The following is a 16180-nucleotide window of genomic DNA, read 5'->3' as shown; positions in this document are numbered from 1 at the left end:
TATGTATTTTGTGTTCTTGATACATGCTATGTATTTTGTTGCTACTATGATACGTGCTATGTATTTTGGTGTTACTATGATACATGTTATGCATTTTGTTGTTATGATACATGCTATGTATTTTGTTGTTACTATGATACATGATATGTATTTTGTTGTTATTATGATATATGTTATGTATTTTGTTGTTACTATGATACATGGTATGTATTTTGTTGTTATGATACATGATCTGTATTTTTTTGTTACTATGATACGTGCTATGTATTTTGGTGTTACTATGATACATGCTATGTATTTTGTTGTTACTATGATACATGCTATGTATTTTGCTGTTACTATGATACATGTTATGCATTTTGTTGTTATGATACATGCTATGTATTTTGTTGTTACTATGATACATGATATGTATTTTGTTGTTATTATGATACATGTTATGTATTTTGTTGTTACTATGATACATGGTATGTATTTTGTTGTTATGATACATGATCTGTATTTTGTTGTTACTATGATACGTGCTATGTATTTTGGTGTTACTATGATACATGTTATGCATTTTGTTGTTACTATGATACATGGTATGTATTTTGTTGTTATTATGATACGTGCTATGTATTTTGTTGTTACTATGATACATGATATGTATTTTGGTGTTACTATGATACATGCTATGTATTTTGTTGTTACCATGATACGTGCTATGTATTTTGTTGTTACTATGATACATGATATGTATTTTGTTGTTACTATGATACATGATATGTATTTTGGTGTTACTATGATACATGTTATGCATTTTGTTGTTATGATACATGCTATGTATTTTGTTGTTACTATGATACATGATATGTATTTTGTTGTTACTATGATACATGATATGTATTTTGGTGTTACTATGATACATGATATGTATTTTGTTGTTACTATGATACATGATATGTATTTTGGTGTTACTATGATACATGCTATGTATTTTGTTGTTACTATGATACATGCTATGTATTTTGTTGTTACTATGATTCATGATATGTATTTTGTTGTTACTATGATACATGATATGTATTTTGGTGTTACTATGATACATGTTATGTATTTCAGTGTAACTATTATTATGTTACCATTATAGCTGATATGCATTTTTCAACTATGATAATATTTAGTTACGTATCCTGGATTATTAGAACCATGAATTAAATTTAACTCTATGGTCTTATGATTCATGGTGATATATTGGTAAAACTACAATTGTCCCAGGATCTGACTTTAATATCAATTTTTTATTCATTCACCCATCATCTGGAACGGCTAACAGTAAAAACATACGCAATCCTATATGGGTCACATTGCGTTATAAACCAAGCATTAACCAAAATCACGAATTTCTGTATGATATGTTCGACTGGTACAGTACGTAACTATTACTTATAGAATTACAGCGTTACACATTGTTAGTCTCCGGGAGCCTATACTCTCCATTACTAAAACCCATGTGTGCGTAATCGCATGAGTGCTGTGGAGCCTCCAATGTTTCGCTGGACTGCACGTTAGTCCGGGATATAGTATGCTGCATTTATTCCATCAGTAGAGTGAATAGACTCTCCAACATATCCCTATGGAAGCACGCGCAGTCGTTCCTTTGCGGGGCGTGACGCGGCGGGCTATACGCTAAATTGGCGTATATCACCGTCTTTCCGTATTTCCGCCTATATACACACGCGCTAATTAAGTTAGTTCGGTTTGTAATAATTGTCCAATTATATGTAAAGTTCCTCATGAAAGGGCAGAATGATTCCAATAGGTGCCCATGAAACATGAAATGACCCACAAGTGATGGGTGGTCAAAGGGAGCCATATGACATGCTAAGATCACTTCTGACCGAGGGTCCAGCGAACAATACCCATCACGTCATTTAGCCATTCAGTCCGGCCCCCCGGGGCGGTATCACTAACACGCAAATAGATGAAGATTGTTTATTGGCGCGGGAAAGGACATTGTAAGTGAGTAGTTGATGGTTAACAAACAAGAAAAGAGACCATCCATGGTCACGATAGGGAGACATTGTATACAAATGTCTACTAATGTTTTACAACATATCGGACACAATTCAATACAGAGAGAACCCAGTAATTGACCTCAATGCCGTTATTTATTTACAGTACTTTGTCTTCGACCGCACGAGGAGTCGGCATGCAAAGATACAACGATTTTATATATGGCATTGATTTATAATTTTGTTGATAAAGGAAGCTACAATAAAGATGAACGATGTTTACATTATAGAAATGTTTTCCATTTTTGACCTCCAGTTGTTTGAAATCATTCCTAATAGATACAACCAAACGCACTGGTATTGTCACTAAAAGGGTTAAAATTGTTATCTTGTTGCTTTTTGTACAATGTAATTCTGGTAAGTCTATTGATTGGAGGTAATGTGGTATATAATACCAGGGTAAAATGATCGGCTGGCTATGGATTCTCGTGTCCACTATCATACAGAGCAGGGCCGATAGACACTTGCCACCAACCCGTGAATAGCAGACGACCTTGCATTGTAAGCCTATAATTCGTGTTTTCGACTAGATAATAAAACGAAACAATGGCATGCGAACGGGATGGCTTTGAATTATTGACAAATACGAATCTATCAGCTGAAGATACAATTCTCCACGGTCCTCCCACATGTATCAGAAGTACAAGTCGATGTTTGGAAGTTGGAATTAATGTACACAGAATCGAGTTCAGGAAAACATGTCAATTTTTTTGTGGGGTACAATTGAACCAGTAAATAGAGTTTTCATGGCATTGTCAATGGATTTAATATATTTGACATCTTACTAGAACTTTATAGTATCAGCCTTTAGTTGAGCGCTCGCCCCTGTGAGGAAGGCTTTCGGTTCTGTCCCCTGGCCAAGACATACAGAGTCTTGAAAAATGGTAGTCACTACTCTTGCTTAGCGCTCAGCATTTTAGGGATTGTGACGACTGGTTTGCCCGTTGTCAGTATAATGTGACCAGGTGGGCTGTCCTGCTGGGTGTCTTCGGTAGTGTGCTTCAGTGAAGTAGCACTATAAATCGGCAAAAGGTCCGGACTTTCACAAGGAGACTTAACACGAACATAACGCAACCTCCCAAAACACACATACACACTCACCACACACATGCATATAGGTAGCACGGGAGGCCGTCCTTAAATGACCTTACCTGTTGATAGGATGTTAAACAAATAAAACCAAATCAAATTATATACTCTATGGAAGTTTACTGCAGGATTCAAAAAAATATTAACCTACTATCACTATGCACAATAGCCGATGGTTTCCTCTAATTCAACAAATGCTTGGTATAAAATCAGCTTTAAAAGCACCCTGGCAACTTCGAAATGACAGCATAGACTCTTGTCATCCACGAGATTGGCTCATCGACTGCCAGCTGACCTCAACACATCGAACTGGGATAAAACATAAGGTCCTCTTGACCAGAAAGAACCTGGTGGCCATTGTCCTCTTGACATTTGCCCTCTTGGCATGATCTTGGCATTAACAAACATTACCTTCCTGTTTGGACACGGCTGTCTGTCTAGTCATCAGCTTGATAGAAAAGGAAGTATGACGTCATTTCTTCAGTCACGTGATATACTGTGGTTATAGGTAGTGATGGTACTTACACCAACCGGCATGGTGTATTATATTCCGTTTAAAACAGACGGTTAAAAGATTTTGTTTTAAAAGCTTGAATTAAAAATGTATTTCTCTAAATTCGACAGTTTCCAAATTCATCCCTTCATTGCGATTATTGTATGTCGTTTGTGTTAAATTGGCGGACATTTTTTAGTTGAAAAAATAAACTTCACAACTAGTTGTTCAACCTTTTCCTCCCTCCTGACACATTATTAAGGACACTCATGCTACGTTTAGATAAACGACATGAATAATGTATACCTGCCAGTCATCTGTCGGAGAGTGGGCGCAGGGAGTGTTAAAGCAACGGTTCTTTGGGTTCGGAATGTCGCCACGTCAATGCTCACACATGCATTCAAACACAAAGACAAGGTATAGATACACAAGTATTATCCAGAAGTACACCATAGAATTTATTGGTGACATAAAAGGTACCTTCACATAACCAGTACTGTCGTTTATGAAGAGGGTAGTGCTTTGATAAGAATTGCATAAAGGTCAAAGAGTTACTCTATGTGTTTAGGGTCGATGTGTCTTTCATTCCAACTCTCAATGGTCTACCTCTATTTACAGTGATTTATGGCTCGGCATCGGCCTACTAATCTGATAGAAGGCTCTTAATTAGCGCCCTGAACATGTCTACGCCTCAGATAAGACTCAGCACTGGGATCACGCGCCATGGATGAGGCAGTAGACCGTGGCGATATCGACCCCATGACCTTCCTCTGTGTCTGACACCCTCGTGCATGATGTATAGATGTTGTCCGTTTCCGACAGCTTCCTTCCAAAGTGACTTTGTAGATTCCATAACTAATCTGAACTGTTGTCCTTTTACACTACATCTCATTGGGATTGTATGAAGAACTTTCTTAATTATATCCATTCTATAGTTACCGGGTTATCAACAGATATTATGGAAAGACAATTTTCTTATTTAAGCACACTATTGTACACAGCAAACAAAGGCAGTAAAATGAACAAATGAGGTTTAATATTTATATTCGTCTTGTGTGGTATTGTGTGTTGAGCTTGTTGATTCGTTGGCAAGCTCCCATTGCCATTGTTCTCAATTTGAGCACATTTCATTACCTTACCTAGTAGAGTATAGTTGGCTGCGATGAAGTAGTGGATAATATAATAATACTCATGCTCAAATTCAAAATTACATTTTGTGCTGAATCTAGGATACGGTGATAAATTCCAAATCCGAACTAATTTTTAAATGATTTCAAGGAATTTCGAAAACAAAATGAGGCGGATATTATTTTCATGTTTAAGACTTTCTTTTAATGTGCTCTTTCATGATTAAAGCGAGCTTAAAGAAAAAGTTTTGTAAGCGAATTATTTTGAGCTCGAGTCTGAGAATGGTTATATGAATATATTGCCTGGTCTTAGTATCCTTGTACGACGCCCTCGCTCCCGGAACGCATGGTCTTATTCTTTTGGAAGTCCCCATGTAAAATATTCATTTCTTGTTTTATTTCATTTCAATACAAAGTTCAATTGATAATTCGAATTGTAATATTTGGATAAATGTGACCAGATTTAATCTTGAAATATAGGAACAAACTTTGATTCTCTCTTGGCGGCCTCAGTATTTCCCTTCATTAATGAAAGTCATCGACTTTCTTGATAATCTTTTTCTAGACATTTCTAAGTAGTCATCCCTTGCCTGTAACTTTTGCATGTAACAGGCGATTCGATAATTATTGGGTTGTTAAAAAAACTACGACTTTCGTGACAGATATGGATCGCTGACAGAAAACACAGCACAAGGCTACCAGGGATTCAAGTTAATGAAGTTTACTGGAAATTTTGGTCAACGTTATATTGTATCGGAAAGTTTTATATTTACTTATGGGATATGAAGTTATATGTCTACAGTGTTAGTGTTGTTATTGCCTCTAGTCTTGATTACTACATAAATACTAGCGGAAAAAAGAAACGCAAGTTCGGTTTTTCCAATATAATCTTTAGACACGTGGTCTAAATTCAATTAAATTTCACACTGAGCTACCTCCGTGCACTGTAAAAATGCTCTTCAGTTAAAATTCAGTCGACCATGACCATGCTCGACGCTGTATGCTTTAAACAGATATTTTAGGAAAGCGTGCATACGGGGGACTTTTACACCATATTTGATGGCAAAGCACTACAAATCGAACATTAGAACACGACATTTCTGTCCGAAGCGATTGTACAGCGAAATGCTGCGACTGAGTGAAGTCGATAGGGGGTAGGGCCATTGCTCTGATAATACAGGGACATTCGCAACGTCATCTAGCCCAGCAATATGGTGTACATGAGACAACAATACCCGTATAGTTGGGAGCGTCACAGTCATATGGATATTTGATGACCGTCCAGTGAGTGGACGCCTGCGCATTACATCGCAACGTCAAGTGGAGATTTACGTCTCTCGCATCTCCATAAACGATTTCAGACGACGACGGAGACAGCACGTCAAATCGTCGGCACTCATGGTCGTCAATTGTGTTAAAGAACAGTTATAAATTGGTTGCGGGAGTTTCATAGGCCACAACGTCCCAATGTTGATCTGTCACTTATGCAGAGGTGACGCCAACGTCAAATGCAATGGTTGCTTGCACAAGCACCTAATCGGTTTCGTGTGGCCCATTGGGGACGCGTATTGTTTACTGACGAATCTTGATTTATGTTTTACATGTAAGATGGACAACAACGTGTTTATTGACGTCGTATTGAGCGATATTCTGACGTTTTCGTAACGGAAAGCGATATATTCGGGGGAGGGTCTGTTATGGTATGGGCAGGGATGTATCGCAGCAGCAAGATATCGGGATCAGGTCTTGAGACCGCACGTTCTTCCTCTTATCCATCAACGTAACCTTACGTTACAGTAGGACAGCGCGAGGCCCCATGTTACCACGGTTTGTTGTGACTTTCTGGCACAAAACTATGTTAGTGTTCTTAATTGCCACCATACAGTCCAGATATGTCCCCCATCGAGCATTTGTGGGACGAGCTAGACAGGAGGGTTAGGAAACACGTCAATGTCTCATATAACATCGCTCAACTCGTGCAGGCCCTTATAGGAGTGGGATAATATCCCTCAAAGGGCAATAAACACCTTGATGGGGTAGGAGAGTAAGAGCAGTGACTGATGCCAGGGGTGGACTCACACGCTACTGATTTGGATCAGGAAACAACAGTGGGTACCCTTGTTTTAACAGTATTCACATACTCATCGTCTGTGATATGACAACAAAAGCATCAAAATGTATTCAGTAATGATAAATAAACGGAAATCCACACCATGGGGTCATCTTCAAGGAATCATGTTAAATATATACTATCCGATAGAGGATGTTAACATATAACTCTACGATAGAGGATGTTAATATATAACTACGATAGAGGATGTTAATATATAACTACCCGATAGAGGATGTTAACATATAACTCTACGATAGAGGATGTTAACATATAACTCTCCGATAGAGGATGTTAACATATAACTCTACGATAGAGGATGTTAACATATAACTCTACGATAGAGGATGTTAACATATAACTCTCCGATAGAGGATGTTAAGCTATAACTCTACGATAGAGGATGTTAACATATAACTCTACGATAGAGGATGTTAACATATAACTATACGATAGAGGATGTTAACATATAACTCCCCGATAGAGGATGTTAACATGTAACTCTACGATAGAGGATGTTAACATATAACTCTACGATAGAGGATGTTAACATATAACTCTACGATAGAGGATGTTAATATATAACTATACGATAGAGGATGTTAATATATAACTCCCCGATAGAGGATGTTAACATATAACTCTACGATAGAGGATGTTAATATATAACTCTACGATAGGGGATGTTAACATATAACTCTACGATAGAGGATGTTAACATATAACTCTACGATAGAGGATGTTAACATATAACTCTACGATAGAGGATGTTAACATATAACTCTACGATAGAGGATGTTAACATATACCTCCCCGATAGAGGATGTTAACATATAACTCTACGATAGAGGATGTTAACATATAACTCTACGATAGAGGATGTTAACATATAACTCCCCGATAGAGGATGTTAATATATAACTCCCCGATAGAGGATGTTAACATATAACTCTACGATAGAGGATGTTAACATATAACTCTACGATAGAGGATGTTAACATATAACTCTATGATAGAGGATGTTAATATATAACTCTACGATAGAGGATGTTAACATATAACTCCCCGATAGAGGATGTTAATATATAACTCTACGATAGAGGATGTTAACATAGAACTCTATGATGGAGGATGTAAACATATAACTCTACGATAGAGGATGTTAATATATAACTCTACGATAGAGGATGTTAATATATAACTCTACGATAGAGGATGTTAACATCTAACTCTACGATAGAGGATGTTAACATATAACTCCCCGAAAGAGGATGTTAACATATAACTCTACGATAGAGGATGTTAACATATAACTCCCCGATAGAGGATGTTAATATATAACTCTACGATAGAGGATGTTAACATATAACTCTCTGATAGAGGACGTTAATATATAACTCTACGATAGAGGATGTTAATATATAACTCTACGATAGAGGATGTTAACATATCACTCCCCGATAGAGGATGTTAATATATAACTCTCATGAAATAGAGTGTCGCATCTCAATACATGATATCTTTATTTATTTATTTATTTTTGAAATTTTACTGATACATAGAGTATCATCATCATCGCCGTCGCCGCCGCCATCAACATGATATCTTTATGATTGATATACTTTTGCATGTCAATTGTATCAATTGGATGAATATATTGCACGATTGAGTTTTGTCCAAGATTCCATTAATAAGAACGCTGGGAAACGAGACCTATGAAATTTTGTATAATTTCTCTTACATGATCTATCTTATTTAAGATGAAAGTTTCCTTTACGATTGTCTTTTTTTTTTACAGATATTGGGGTTAGAATATATCAACACTCAGTCTTTTTAAGTCCAGGATAAATGTCTTACTGGCGTGTACCATTCCGTGACAACTACACATCACGTACCTGTTTAAACTACTTAAACAGATCAGTGTTGAAGTGATAAAGTATTCTTATAGCCATGTCCCCGTTGTTGTTCAAATGTTCTTTCAAGTCTAAATCTAATAGTTGTTAACAGACATTTATATTTATTAATCCAGATCGATATACGTTATCATTTTCGTATTTTCAGGAGTGTCGTGCCAAGGAAACATCATAAAAGAAATATTTTGTTATCGAATGTACTATAAAACTGATATTGTTTGTTAATTAACCCAGTATTTGTGAACTAGCACGTATATTTTACAAAATTACATGTATAACTCCTATTTTTTAAGGAATGTTTTACATAGACATTTTTCATATACCTCACTTGGCACAAAGAACATATTTCATTGTATATGGAAGAAAACACGACGTGTACATTGCTGCAAAGTTCTAAGGAAAGTTAACATTTATCAAATTAAACTGAGAAATGAGATATAACAAAACAAATCAAAGACATGTAAGAAGGAACTCAGAATAAACTGTAACATTTCAAAGGAGTTTAAATAACATTCTCATAGACACACAAGATATCAACACCTTTAGACACAATTTCAGCTTTAAATACAACAGAGAAAACATTATCGTACACTATACGGTTGTATCGTCCTTCTAAGACTCGTTATTGATACTAAGAGTCTGGAGTGTTGATGAGGAGGCAACTAAAACAAAATTATGGTATAGATCAAAGGAGATGCCAAAATCAGGATGCAGAGATACGAAATAGCCATACAGTAATTAAATAATTTCAAAGAGTTCAATGAATTTATAGTGTTCAATAAAGGACTTCATAACATATTGCATTCCAAAAGTAGCACATCACTAAAATGAACAAAATACACCAAGATACACAATACACAAGGGTACAAATACACAAGGGTACAAAATATGCAAGGGTACAAATACATAAGGGTACACAATATTCAGGGGTACAAAATATACATGGGTACACAATATCCAAGGGTACTAATTCACAAGGTACAAAATACATAACGGTGAATAGTGTGTTGATAGTGCATTTGAATTTAGAAAAAGCAAGAATATAAACCAGCACCATGCAAATGTCGTGCACTTGCTTGTTCCGTATTGAATATTAGGTGTTCTTTTTATTGGGGTAGCCCATCGTGTAGAGAGCGACATAATTCATCTTTATTTCGTATCTGTTATTGCTTATGTAGATCAAAGGTAATAGTTCTTCAGAGAAAATTTGATAAAAAAAATCAGTCTACATTATGGAAAAATATCTTGAATTTAATTTTGTTAGTTAGTTGATGCCGGTGTTACAATCAAATGTCCCGTTAATCAATGTTTTTTTCATATCAATAATTCATAGTTTATTATTCACTGACGGACAATCATCCATAACTATTCGCGACTCTCGCCGATGTACGATGTTATCCTTAATTGCAATGCCTTGTTTTTTTCTTTGAATCTGCCTCCGTTTTTGTGGTGTCGTTAATGTTTTCGTAATTAGTTTTCGGTGACATCTATAGTCTGTTTGTACCCATTTTGTTTTTGCTTTCTTCCAAAGTCGGTTTAGCATATTAGCATACTAGTACAGGCCAACCTCTAATGCCATGGTATAGGTGTCTCTGTTGATTGAATAATCGAGAACCATATTTTACTGTCTGTAATGTCTGTTTCTATTTCTTAAGACCAATAAAGTGCTACACCTACATGTATACTGGGTGGAATTGTGATAACATAGGAAGGAGAGGAATTGTTTTATTTCACACCCAAGTAAATACACGATGATTGGTCACATCCATACACGGAGGGCTCGTGAGGAGGTTCCGGGACACCTTAACCACTCCATCTTTTGCCTAAGTGATTGACAAATAGACTTCGTCAAAACCCAAATACCAATACACAGTAGATCAATGGCTGAAACCAATTATAAATCGTTAAACCGCACTGATTTAATGTACCTTTTGATAACACGATTAATCATGTACTGTAGTAAACCTACACACAACTAATCGGATATTATTGTTAGCTAGGAAATGTATTGTTCGATTGCCATCTAATACATTTATTTGTGAACCATGGTTTAATGCTTATGTTTCTGTTGTTGTTCAGTATATACAGATGTATATCAATTATTATTCAAAATACCTTCAGCATTAATATAGTACAAAGATGAATCCTCGTAAAAGGCAAATAGCAAAACTGTGGACTACTGGACGCACTAGTGATCGAAGATTCAAATGAATTAGATATATGAAAGACATCAAACTGGATCTTAATCTAAATATAACAATGCCGGGATACTATCGATAACATGACAACTGAAACTGAATATTATGCATATTTGCATGATAGTTTACTTGATGTTTCATCCTTTTTTGGAATGCCTTATAATTTATATCTCCTGAGAATTCTATTAGAAATGTGCGCTCTGGGCAATCGTGTCAAATAGACGATTCAATAAAATCAAACTATCGATTCACAAATTTCATTAAACTAAATCACTAAACTTCAGGAAAATATTAAAAGGAAAAAAAAGAAAACTAGAGAGGTTTTTATCTTTTCCGGATCAGTTTTAAAAGTTTAAACTGTCGTTGCAGTCTTGACGTTTTAAGAGGAGATATGTTTTTGATAAACGTAAGTAAATAGAATAAGCTGTAGTTTTACCTTTGTTAAAGATATCAACTTTATAAAAACTAAATCAACAGTTCAAACAACTTTTGTAATTATCATCAGCTTTTTAACTTAACTGTTGTCGGATTCCAATAACACAGACAATGCAAATCATCGCTCTGATTGGTCAATAACACAGTTAATACAAATCCTCGCTCTGATTGGCCAATAACACAAATAATACGAATCATCGCTCTGATTGGTCAATATCAAAGGTAGCTTCATCACTGGTGTTGATGTTACCGGTGAGGATATATAATTTTCAACCAAATTTATCATTCTCGTATACAACCGGTAATTGTGTAACTAAAACAAATCACCTAGATTTACCTGATGGTGTGAAACAAGTGTGCAATTGCTGAGTAAGGTTTATCCTACTGCTCGCACAGCGACGTGAACCTATGTACACGTCAGAGACACTGCCATTTAGTGCCCTTCCCAAGGGCTATATTAAGCTCCCTCGTAGACTTTCCAAGAATTTAATTGAAAATACGCGGATGTGAAATCGTTAATTAAGATACAGTAATAAACAGCCGTCTGTCTGATATTCTGACGACACGGGCATAGAATAGCAGTCTCACAGTAAAATTACAGTACTCACTTAATTAACTCTGAGACGCTACGGTCGAACATCAGATAAAGTCTTGTATTGTGTAGGATTCTTGGTTAACTGACTGTAGCAGCAAACAAATCACCATGTCTTTAATTATAACACAAACCTTGGCAATTCCTGTTTAATAATAATTAACCAAGAATATTCCACAGACAATATATTCAAGTACATAGGTCAATTAACTTCTGACGTTCGTCACACTGATTACCGATCCGATATTCGCCATGTCAGTGTACCGGAAGTCATAACTGAGAACGTTATCATATGTAAAGTATTTACACAGCGATGGATAATACCCATTTTGAACATGTAGTGGTATGCTTATACAGTATATGGTTTCATATCCTAAATAATGATCTTGTCATTTTTTTACTTTATTTAAGCATTGAACTGAATAAGATAAATAGAATGTTGCCCTAACGGATGACATGAAATATTTGTCTGTCACCAAAACTGAACTGATATCAACTGTACACTACCATTTGGTAACATGTTTAATGCTTATATTATTATTCTTTTTTTTTTTAATTTGTTTTTACGGTACCTTTTGACGCGTTTAAATTTGCCGCTTACCTATCATTGACGTCATCACGTTCAGATACCGGACAGCCGAAAATTCCAGAAGGAATGATATAGTTTTCCGCCATTTGTTTTGGTGACATCTAAAGTCTGTTTGTACCCATTTTGTTTTTGGTGACATTTAAAGTCTGTTTGTACCCACTTTGTTTTTGGTGACATTTAAAGTCTGTTTGTACCCATTTTGTTTTTGGTGACATCTAAAGTCTGTTTGTACCAACTTTGTTTTTGGTGTCTTCCAAAGTCGGTTTGTACCCATTTTGGTCTCGACTTATATATTACATTAATCGATAAAGTCGACTCTTCAAGGATCTGATCTATTCCAACAATAACGTTATTTTTCAAATATATTAGCATACTAGTACCGGCCAACCTCTAATGCCATGGTATAGGTGTCTCTGTTGATTGAATAATCGGGAACCATATTTTACTGTCTGTAATGTCTGTTTCTATTTCTTAAGACCAATAAAGTGCTTACACCTACATATATACTGGGTGGAATTGTGATAACATAGGAAGGGGACGAATTGTTTTATTTCACACCCAAATAAATACACGATGATTGGTCCCATCCATATGCGGAGGGCTAGTGAGAATGTTCCGGGACATCTTAACCACTCGATCTTTTGCCTAAGTGATTGGCAAATAGACTTCGTCAAAACCCAAATACCAATACACAGTAGATGAATGGCTGAAACCAATTATAAATCGTTAAACCGCACTGATTTAATGTACCTTTTGAAAACACGATTAATCATGTAGTAAACCTACAAACAACTAATCGGATATTATTGTTAGCTAGGGAATGTATTGTTCGATTGCCAACTAATAAATTTATTTGTGAACCATGGTTTAATGCTTAAGTTTCTGTTGTTGTTCAGTATATATATAAATTATTATTCAAAATACCTTCAGCATTAATATAGTACAAAGATGATTCCTCGTAAAAGACAAACAACAAAACTGTGGACTACTGGACGGACTACTGATCGAAGATTCAAATGAATTAAATATACATGTATGAAAGACATCAAACTGGATCGTAATCTAAATATAACAGAGAGTATGATGATGAAAACATATGACAAAGGATTTCAACTTTGTCTTACCTAAATAAAACTAAAAATGTGATTGTAGGGGCAAACCAAAAACCTCTAACAATGCCGGGATACTATCGATAACATGGCAACTGAAACTGAATATTGCGCATATTTGCATGATGGTTTACTTGATCTTTCATCCTTTTTTGGAATGCCTTATAATTTACATCTCCTGAGAATTCTATTAGAAATGTGCGCTCTGGGCAATCGTGTCAAATAGATGATTCAATAAAATCAAACTATCGATTCACAAATTTCATTGATTCTTATGCATGACATTGTTTTATTATTTATATGTCAAAATCACTAAACTTCAGGAAAATATTAAAAGAAAGAAAAAGAAAACTAGAGAGTTTTTTTATCTTTTCCGGATCAGTTTTAAAAGTTTAAACTGTCGTTGAAGTCTTGACGTTTTAAGAGGAGATATGTTTTTGATAAACGTAAGTAAATAGAATAAGCTGTAGTTTTACCTTTGTTAAAGATATCAACTTTATAAAAACTAAATCAACAGTTCAAACAACTTTTGTAATTATCATCAGCTTTTTAACTTAACTGTTGTCAGATTCTAATAATACAGATAAAGCAAATCATCGCTCTGATTGGTCAATAACACAGTTAATACAAATCATCGCTCTGATTGGCCAATAACACAGTTAATACGAATCATCGCTCTGATTGGTCAATATCAAAGGTAGCTTCATCGCTGGTATTGATGTTACCGGTGAGGATATATAATTTTCAACCAAATTTATCATTCTCGTATACAACTGGTAATTGTGTAACTAACAAAATCACCTAGATTTACCTGATGATGTGAAACAAGTGTGCAATTGCTGAGTAAGGTTTATCCTACTGGTCGCACAGCGACGTGAACTTATGTACACGTCAGAGACACTGCCATTTAGTGCCCTTCCCAGGGGCTATATTAAGCTCCCTCGTAGACTTTCCAAGAATTTAATTGAAAATACGCGGATGTGAAATCGTTAATTAAGATACAGTAATAAACAGCCGTCTGTCTGATATTCTGACGACACTGGCATGGAATAGCTGTCTCACAGTAAAATTACAGTACTCACTTAATTAACTCTGAGGCGCTACGACCGAACATCAGATAAAGTCTTGTATTGTGTAGGATTCTTGGTTAACTGACTGTAGCAGCAAACAAATCATCATGTCTTTAATTATAACACAAACCTAGGCAATTCCTGTTTAATAATAATTAACCAAGACTATCCCACAGACAATATATTCAAGTACATAGGTCAATTAACTTCTGACGTTCGTCACACTGATTACCGATCCGATATTCGCCATGTCAGTGTGCCGGGAGTCATAACTGAGAACGTTATCATATGTAAAGTATCTACATAATACCCATTTTGAACATGTAGTGGTATGCTTATACATATATATGGTTTCATATCCTAGATAATGAACTTGTCATTTTTTCTTTATTTAAGCATTGAACTGAATAAGATAAATAGAATGTTGCCCTAACGGATGACATGAAATATTTGTCTGTCACCAAAACTGAACTGATATCAACTGTACACTACCATTTGGTAACATGTTTAATGCTTATATTATTATTCTTTTTTTTTTTAATTTGTTTTTACGGTACCTTTTGACGCGTTTAAATTTGCCGCTTACCTATCATTGACGTCATCACGTTCAGATACCGGACAGCCGAAAATTCCAGAAGGAATGATATAGTCCCTTTTGTCGTTATTAATAGCAAACACATTTTTGCACAAATTTGGCTTTATCTTAAATTTTATATACGTTTATATACGTTTGTAGATATCGTTTTTCTGCGCAATGATATACGGTTATCATTTAGAAATGATGCGGCGTTGAACGGGTATTGTACTCGATTCCTCGGAAGCACTTATGCTTCTATCGACTGAATTTACGTTAATTTCAGAGAAATACAAGCTTTTATATTCTAAATGAAAGTCGTCTTGGCAGTAGGTGAAAACGATTCCAAGGATATTTCGTTCGAAACAGATTCCAGTCTAGCCGGTCACATCAATGTCGCTAACTTCACAGGGGTTCGATTTTGGAGCAAGGTAGGCCTTTGACATCAATGAATGACGTCACAACTAAAGTCCAGTATACATACATAACCGGAAACCATGTCGATTTTTCACATGAGATTTATCTATGAATGCTGGACTTTTAATGTTGTCGCGTCTTGCATTTCTAGTGCTTATAATAATTTTGTGTTGACAGTTTTTTATTATAGAATTTTACTTTCATAGATTGTGAAGTAGCTTTATTTTTTGTGGTAACTTATGCAATTAAATGCTAGCATTCGAAAGCTCTCGGAGCCGAAAATAACTGGCGGTTATTGTTTTAACCTATATAACCTATATTGTTTAACACCTTGAGCTTTATTCCTCCATTGACCGAATCAATGTAAGTTGTAGTATATATACTGTACACTCTCATGAATTTGGTTT

This window comes from Pecten maximus, chromosome 9, assembly GCF_902652985.1.
Source record: "Pecten maximus chromosome 9, xPecMax1.1, whole genome shotgun sequence".
Taxonomy (NCBI): Eukaryota; Metazoa; Mollusca; class Bivalvia; order Pectinida; family Pectinidae; genus Pecten; species Pecten maximus.
This window is presented reverse-complemented; position numbering follows the sequence as displayed.